The following is a 10,095-nucleotide window of genomic DNA, read 5'->3' as shown; positions in this document are numbered from 1 at the left end:
AAAGAGAGAAAGAAATCAAAATTTCCGCACAAGCGGAAAAAACACCTTGGAGGGTATTTAATGGACTAGGAAAGATAGGTTTTATACTGGCTTTTATTGAAGAAATCATAATAGATCTTTAAAATCGCAGTGTATGATCCCTTCTTTTAATAATTATTATTATTAAGAAAGAACAATTATATTATTGTTTTTTAAATAAAAATTACAGAAAAAATAACAAAGCTTAAACAAGAATATATATCTCAAATGATATCATACGTGATCATATTGAGTTAGAAAAGAGTATTCATTGATTTTTTGACACAATGTTTTTATTATATTATATAGCGTTTATTTTTTCGACATCTTTTTATCACTTTTCGTCTAACACTATTATTGCTTTAATGTAGAATTCAAAAGTTTTATCTTTGAAAAATTGATGGAACTGCTTTTCGCAGTTTCTTTCTATATCAAATTAAGCGATTATCTCACTCTACAATGTCAGGACTAAACCGTGATTGTAACACCACTTCTCAGTAAAGATTTTTCAATTTTCATTGGATTATTAAAGAAATACAGTTTTCTTGTGATAAATTTTAATTGCTTCTCTTTTTAATTTTATATTTTAAACAAAAAAGTGTTAGTAAAAGAGTATTGCTAGTAAAACTCTAAGGAGCTTATACGCTTATGTGACATATAAGCAGAACTTTATCATTGATTACATTTTACACCTTTTCCTAAAACTATTCTTAATATATTCCTACAGACTAATCATAAAATATATGAAGGGCTGTGTCCTAACTTCAAAGAATGAATAATCGTATGTGGGAGACAGGGATGCCAGTTTTGATATTTAAAAAGATTGAAATGAATAAAGAAAAGTCTTATAAATCAAATCTAATTTATTTGAACTTTAGTCATATATTGACTTTTAATCCTTTAATTGGACGTCTACCTATGTGCTTGTCTTTTGATTAGTTAAAAAATTTATGTTGGTACTAAATTGATTTTCTTAAAGAATATATGATAATTTTTGAGGAAAATTTTATTGTTTTTGGTACCGTTGTCCATATTGTACTGACAAAAATCAAATCACAAACACGACGAATAGATTTTGATTTTATTATATATTATAATGATGACTCTCAAAGAGAGTCGAAATATAGAATATATTAAAAAATATTAAACAAATGTTTAATTTAAAAAAGGTGACCTATAGCCGGATACAAAATATATAAAAAAACAATTTTTAAAAAAACCAGGTCGAAAAACAAATTCAAAATTTAATAAGAATAGCATCCAAAATTCAAAATTTAATAGGAAAATATTTTACATAAGAATGTTTGAACATGTTTTTGCAGAAACACGTGCGTGTTAGAAGATAATACTTTGGAAACAAATGTAAGATAGTAAGCTATCTCATTTGGTCTACCATTTCATCTAAGGAATTAACTCAGAAGTATATAGGAAACATTATATATAAAGAAATAACTTTTATAAATGTTATAGTATTTCAGACTAATAACAATTAATAATGGTTTCTAATGAAGCTTAGTTACATAGTAAATACATATATGTTAGACTGTCAGACGGTAGGAATTAAATAAAAACTATAAAAATTGATATTCTTTAATAGCTGCTTTTCACGCAAAAACTTAATTTGGTGCAAGTTTAAGCTTTTTAATTATTTGTATTCATCAGAAACTTTGAAACTCCTTCAGTTGACAATTGACGTAAATGAATTTTGTTTTCAGCATTTTCAGCAAAAAATAAGTGGGTTGAAGGCATGTATTTGACAATTTTTGTGATTTTATCCCAAAAACAAAAAAATATCCTTGTAGGAGCTACATTAAAACTGTACTTTTTTCAAAAAAAATCAATACGAAATTTCGAGGGTAGTTCAAAGTTTTACGCAAGCACAGTATACATACAAATACGTCCACAAATTTATAGTACCTCATTTTAACCAACAAAAGTTATAAACTATTTTTAGATAAAAGATGTAAACAATTTACATAAAATATATCATCTATATTTACTAAAAATATCTTCACTAGCAAAATTTCTTAAAAATCATATACAGCAAATTCTTCATGTTCCATTTCAGGATATCAGTTCATCTTTCATGATTTATTCAAACCATAACAACTATTTTGAATGAAATATCTATACATCTTACTCGAACTGAAATATGGATTTCAAGCAAATTAAATCAATCTTTGAATAAATTTCATATCTTTGAAAATCTTTAAAAAATTCAATAAGTAGATAAGTAGTGAAATACCAATACCGGAAAAATACTCAAACATAACAAAATATAGAATTTGAAACGGAAACTCAAACAAGACTAACAAACAAGCGGAAGAGTAATGAAAAGTTGTCGAGAAATATACATAAAAAGAAAATACAAATAAAAATTTTGATAATAAAGGACTTAGTTTCAGTTGTCAGTTGTCAGTATTCAGTTGAAAACATCTTTAGGGAAGACAGTTAAACTGAGCTGACGACTTTTAGTCTGCCAAAAAAACAAAAAGTAAAAAATTCGTGCTCATATCCTGTACGGGTGGTAAATCCATTTTGGGGTAGAAAAAAATCGATGTGTGTGAGCCACATCGCATACGAAAATACTCGTACGATGAGGTTTACACACATTTAGGAAGAGGATAAATATTCGTGTAAACTGAAATTTGTAGCGATTCAATGAAGCTTACTTGGCAACACATGCAACTTTGTTTGCTGCAGTTGTACCATTTGACATTTGTTCTATTCAAACATGAAAATGTCAAAGTTAGTGGCATTAATTTGAGGACAAATGATTATCATAGAAAGCAGGCACTTTCACTACTTCATGGTGAGCAAATTTTTATGCCTTTAACTGTAACGCATTTAATTACAGGAAAATCTACATTTATTCATTCATTTAATTGGGAAAATTTTGTACTGGAACAAATTAGTACAGAAATATACTGAACAATGTTGACCTTGCAATTAATTTATGTTTCCATGAACTTTTTATGAACATATATTGAAACAATTCCACTCAATAAAAAAAATATAAATCATTTGTTTCGAAATAAATAGAAAAATGAAAATTTATTAATTTATATGTTAATAAGAAAGCATTAAACTAGAGATTATTAGAGAAATGATATCTAATTTAGCGTTGAATAAGTGTCTTATTCTGATCAATGCGTTTCAATCGATTTTGAGACGAGTCGTTGGTAAGTGGTAGATCCAAGAAGCTCGGTCTCGTTAAAAATATGCAGTCCAATTTCTGATTCATAGGACTACGATTACTATTCCAGGTAAAGATTGTTTTCTACACAGTAGCAGTAAAGTCCTCATTTATAGGGGCACAGTTACCAGTTAAAGACTGTTTCTGATGTTAACAAAACGAGAATATCTTTGTTGTCTATATTGTAGCTATCTGACTAGAAGACGTCAGTTGTTTCATTCAGTTAGACGCTAAAGATAAAATGTGTCTAATGGTGAGTGTTAAGCAATAACAAAACTGTTAAGTAAAATTATAGTTTCTAACTGCTTAGTTATCTATTAGGTTGCATTTGACAGCTCAGTTAAATAACTATAAATTGGTGAATTACATTTGCAATTCATCTAGAAGACTACAAAATTAGTTGATTATAATGTGAATACATTATTCAGTTTAATATTTCATGATTATATTAATATTGTTTAAACCGCAAGCAAAAAAAAATCCAAGTATCTCACATTTTTACTATAGTAAAGAAGAAAAAGTGGGCTAGATGTGTGAAAAGGTCTGTAGTATTAACGTTGTAAGTACACTATCGTCGACAACTGACAGAAAATACTTTATACTCATTTACATAAGAGCTCTTACAGAAAGAGTATAATAAGTGCATTCACATTCCATACTCCCTCTTGAAACAGTTGCAGTCTGAAATTAAAATGATACCACCCAGTAATGAGAAGAAACTTAGGTATTTTCTGTGATAATGTGCAAATTTCTGTAATAATTTGGATATAATACAAGTGAATGAATATAAAGAAGATAAAAAAACGATTTTGGATAAATACTTAAGAGGTTTTTTCCTGCCTACTTTCGGCAAAAGTTTATAAGCAAGTTTCAAAACAACATATATATGTACAACAGCTACAACTTAATAGACATTACCATTAACTGGTGTAGTGTAAATTTGGTATTAATCACCTTCAATTCGTAACTACAAATCTTAAATATTTTCTTCATTCTGATTAGATATCACAGAAACTTACGAAAGAGTTACAAGAATAACGGCATATGAGCTCGTAAATATCGCTAAGAAACTGAATATAAATCCCAAAATGGCTTATATACAAAGTTCTATGTTAAGAACTTTAAATAATGGACTAAGTTTTCATCTATGCTTTATAATCGCTGTCGGAAAAGAATGTATTTGGTATTATTTTGAAGTTTATGATAACAACTGCCAAAAATTGGAAAAATATGGTCCGGGTTAAAAGTTGTTGACAATTCGATATTGGCGACAAGAAAAGTGAAGTCATATCTTTAGTGTGATTGCAGGGCTATCATATTTTATGCAAGTAAAAGACTAAAATGCAACTGTTCAGAGAAAGTTAATTATTTTTTACTGCAAAGGTAGACATTGAATATATCTTTAATAACTACACAAAAATTTAAAAACTCTACTCTCAAAATTTATTTTTATGTGTCATAGATTTCTGACTTATCATTTAATCATCATTGAAAAAACTTTAGCTGGAAGTTTTTCGCATATATATTATATAATTCTTACTTATTACTATTCAATATTCATTTTTTTTCGATATTTTCAATAGTATTTTCCTGTAGATTTGCCAAAGGAAAAGTGTGGAAAGCATTTGGATTCGTTTTAAGGAAATAAATTTGGAATGTCTACAATAAAGCTAACGGATATAAAACAAACCTAGCATAAAAGGATGCAATAATTAAATTATTAAAAAACAAATATTTAAAATTTTTACAAAAATACCAACTATTAGTAACCGAATATATATTTCCATATACATATAATTTGTAAATATTATATTTACTATTTCTACATATGCATTTCTTTCTCTGAATTTTGGTTTTTTTTTGTAGTAAGAAGAATATTTTTTGAAAATCAATAATTTCATGATACACTATATATTTAATAAGGAAAAAAGATTTATTATACATTTTTAATAAAATACTTCTTTATATTGATTTTACAATTTTGTGGGTTTATGACTCTAAAGCAATAAATGTAATTTTGCGTGTAATTAATGGTTTCTAATTATATTATTGGTTCAAGTATAAATATCATGAATGCCAGTATTTGTTATATTATTATTATGTTTATAATTTGATCTTTAGTTATAATTGCTTAAATTAATATGTGTCCTTTATTATCACTACGTGTGCATTTAGTGCAAATATTAAACAAAATTAATTTAAAGCAAGTTAGCGCTATTCACTTACCTTTATATAAGCGAGATATATGTATATAATTCTACAAAAAGGAATTAAAAATTTTACTTAATTAAATAACTTTTATATTTTAACACAATTGGCAACAAAATAGTCAACATAAAATATGTATTTAACACTCAACAATTTTAATCATGACATATGATACTCAAATGTTTGAACGAAATAAATCTTAAAAAATGCTGATGTGAAACTAAATTCTTTCTTCTAAAGCTTTTGCTGTATTCAGTTTAAAATGTTGCACATTCTAGAAACATTCTAGAAAATATTTCTCAATTATTTTTTATGCAACAAAGTTTTTTATTTCTATTTCAACTTTGCGACAGCTTGAATGACAGCACATTAAACTGCAACATTGCATGAGAAAATACTTTCTGACTATGAAATGTTAATTAATGAAATGAGTTATAAAACGTAAAAATTATAGGAGTGTGAATATAGTTTAATAACAATTACATCATATTTTATTTTGCACTTATATTAATTGAATTTTAGTTTTATCATATAAACATAGTTATTTTATTTAAATTTTTTAAAGATATTAAAAATATTAAAAAAATAAATCTTCTGAAATTTTTATTCAATTTATATTATTTCATTATATACATATTAGCTTTATATTATTAAAAATGTTTTCTTATATATCTTAAATAACATTAATACAAATCTCAATTTAAAAGATATATTTTTCTACTTAAATATATATAAAATTTATATAAATATACATAAAAATAATATTATTAAAAATTTTTTATTTATTTCTTAAATAACACTACAATATATTCTAATTTATAAGAAATGTTTTTCTACTTATTATATTAAATAATATGCTTATTTTTAGATTAAATTTTTTTTATTTTAGTCATTTAAAACATTTTAAACACTAAATAAAATTTCTGTAAAAGCTAACATTAATAATAATAGTTGCGATTTCTTTTAAAAAAAGGATTTCAGTTTAAACTTTGAATATTTTAATTAATTAAGTATATAATTAAATTCCTACCCACACATTTTCGACAATCATAAATGTTTTCATTTCTCATTTATTATTTTAGCAACTCCATTTTTTTTTTTTTTATTCTTCTTCTTTTTATATATATGGTTATATATATTTTTAATCTCAATAATAATTTTATTTTTTAAACCGGGTAATTAAATAACACTACAATAAATTCTAATTTAAAAGTAATGTTTTTCTACTTATTATATTAAATAATATGCTTCTTTTTAGGTTATATTTTTTTATTTCAGACATTTAAAACATTTTAAACACTAAATAAAATTTCTGTAAATTTAAGCATTTTAACTTATTTAGTTAAATCAAATAAATCTAATTAAATTAGATATACACAATTTTGCTAAACTTTTTTGCAATTACACACAAATGAGTAAACAAAAGTTACTCATACGCAATGTAGTATTTTTTATAAAGTGACTTGAGTAAGCCAACTACTAGCTCCGCTGTCGTTTTAAATGCTTCATATATATAATTTCATTTATGTTTGAATTTATTCTCATACTTTCTATATACTTTTTTAATATTTTTTTTTTAACTTTGTAGTATTTTTTTACTATAGCAACGGTAATAGCTTGCAAGTGAAGTTCTTTTGCTACTGCAGTTAAAATATTTTTCCTAACCGGAACTTACATTGCCTAAAGCATAAAATTTCTACTTATACACGTACAAATGTGTATAGTATTTGCAGTAAAAAATAGATTTTATGCATATGCTAAATATCTTTATGCAGAGTTCTACTATATTTTATGCTCCCAGTTATGCAGTAAAAGTTCCATTACGTTAATATCAGTAGTGACAAAGCCGACATAAAACATTTTTCATATTAAAAGAAAACCAAATAGAATGAAAACGAAGTTTAAGTCAGGATATAAACATTTCAATATGCATGTATATATATATGTATAAAAATAGCTATATACAAATGTATGTAACAAAACAAATATACTACCTGAAGCTGTAACCTATTTCTTTATGTCCTTTAAGGCAAACAATGTTTTAGTTTAAAATATTTTTAAAAAAATTTTTTCTTCACTTTAGTGTTACTTCCGTAAAGTCCTTCTTTCTTACCTCATACGGTGTAGATGTATATGTATTGTTGGGCGTATGCTTGAAAATCGTGTTGATTGTGCATTTCCATTGAAATGGTTGCTTAATTAAAGTGCAGACAAATGATTTTGCTTCACTTTGCAACTATGTTAGATATTTTTAAAGTCAGTTTAACCAAAAAAAAAGACTTTTAGTATATAGCTTTGATTTCATTAATTTTTAACTTCCGTTTTGCTTGACTTTTAAACTTTCTTTAACAGACAATTTCCATTAGTTAAAGTTAGAGGATAGAAAATTCTATTTGCTTAGTATCAAATGTATTACAAATTTGAGAAAATTACTGGCACTTAAAAAGTTTTTTCTGGCAGAATGTGTTAAGTCAGCAATTAATAATTGAGTGTGTTTTGCAGCAAGCATCGATAATATATCAACTAAAAGTCAGTCATATATATATAACCTCAAGTGTGGTTTTCTGGCACTTATTTGATTAAGATTTAGAGTGCTTGGTTTTTGCATGATAAGCAAAAATCTGATATAAAATGGTTTTTAATTGATAAAGTTTGTGTTATATATTTTGGTGAAATATACAAATGATTTCTATTTCTTTTAAAAAACAAAATTAATTTGAAATTTAAAGCTTTAAATTAGGTAAAGTTGAATTAAATTACTCATAATATTCTTACCCATCCCCTCTTTTAGATATTGAAAAGTTATAACTATGATTTTGCTAATCCTTTGTTGAAATATAAAAATACATTTTACTTAAAAGCTATACTAAAGCTATTATTGATAATAATAGTTGCGACTTCTTTTAAAAAAAAAGAATTTGAGTTCAAAATTGAAATATTTTATTAATTTAGTGTCTAATTTAATTACTTATCACATTCCTACCCACATATTTTCGATAATCCAAAATTTTCTCACTTCTCATTTGTTGTTTTAGCGACTACATTTTTTTCTTTTGTTTAATCCTTTTTTTTTGTTCTTTCATTGTAGTCATAAAATATGCTTCAAAATCTTCAAAATATATATTTTTAATCTTAATAATAATTTTGTTAATTTGTCACTATTTAATTTTTTTTTTTAAACACAAATTCTATAGTCATCTTCAGGTTTCCCTGATATAGGGTATATTGTCGATATATTGGTTAAAATAAAATCCTTTAGAACAGAAAAAAATTTTTTAAAAGTGTATTATTTAACTATTGACTAATTAACTTGTTTTAAAAATAAAATTATTATTAAAAAATATTTGTTTATTTAAACAATAAATTATTTTTAATCTTTATATACCAATTAAGTAAAAATTTGTTATAGATTTTACTTTCTATAATTTACATTAAGTGTGTTGCACCTGCAAATATTGCTCAAAATACTTACTATTTCATATTTATTTATATATTTTATAGAAACTTTTTTATTTTTTCAATGATAATGACAAATAAGCCAAAAAAAAATGTTTTTTTTTAAATCTTAATCTTTAAAAGCATGCTAGAATATAAAAACTGAATTTTAATTGAAATTAAAACTTAAGCTGTGCATTTTTTAAGTTGTTGTTATATACCAATATATATCTTAACTCTTTTTATAGCTCTTATATACCAATACATATTATATACAATACATATATACTATAGCAACTTTTTCAAATTTACTTAATTAAAAATTTATTAATATTTTAAGTGCAGTTGATTTAAACTTAAATCTTCAATTAAGATACGAATATATGGTATTAAATTATATTTTTTATTTATTTTTTGTATATTCTTATTAAAGATTTTTGTCAAAAAAGCTGGGATACATAACTGTTCATGTTTCATTTTGCTACCTCCTTTATCTGCTTTACTCATCTATTGCATATATTGAATATTTATCTAACCTTCCCACTGTTCATTATATTCGACTTAGGATCATAGAGTAAGATACACAGTGAAATATAGATATGTATTTAAGTAATGATTAATTTTGCTTTGTTGGAATTTTGCTATTTGAAGAAAAGAATTTAATTTTTATTTTTTTCATTATATTTTCACAGTTGGCTTCAATTTTGTGCAGTTGAGAACATATTTTTTGTAAAAGCATATATCGTTGATTTCAAACTTTGCTTCATTCAATCATTGAAAATTTATTAATCAGCCATGAAAAATTCTTAGAAATTTGCTGATGAAATGAATTCTATATAATAAGAGCATGTCGTACATACTATTTTATATTTGCAATAATCGATTCAAATATAAAAAATTTTAATTAAAAACTGTAGTTTTTTATATTAATTTTATATTAAATATTAAGAATGTGTACGAGAAAATATACAAAAATCACATAATCAAATTCTAAAGAACTTATAGAATAATTTAAAAATGTTTTTTCAAATTATTTATGGAAGTGGTCAGTGCTCAACTTAGCTTTAATATACACATTCAAAAAGTTTAAATGCTGGTTTATAGCAAAACAAGACTACAGCTGCATTAATGTATAGCTATCAATCCAACAAATGATCAAAGTACCCTTGCAAATAGGTCAAAAAATGAGAGACAGACAAAGCTTATTGTATTCAACTCGCAGATCAATTGTACACAAC

This window comes from Teleopsis dalmanni, chromosome 2 (assembly GCF_002237135.1).
Source record: "Teleopsis dalmanni isolate 2A chromosome 2, ASM223713v2, whole genome shotgun sequence".
Classification (NCBI taxonomy): Eukaryota; Metazoa; Arthropoda; class Insecta; order Diptera; family Diopsidae; genus Teleopsis; species Teleopsis dalmanni.
The sequence above is the reverse complement of the archived record's forward strand: the minus strand, read 5'-3'. Positions refer to the sequence as shown.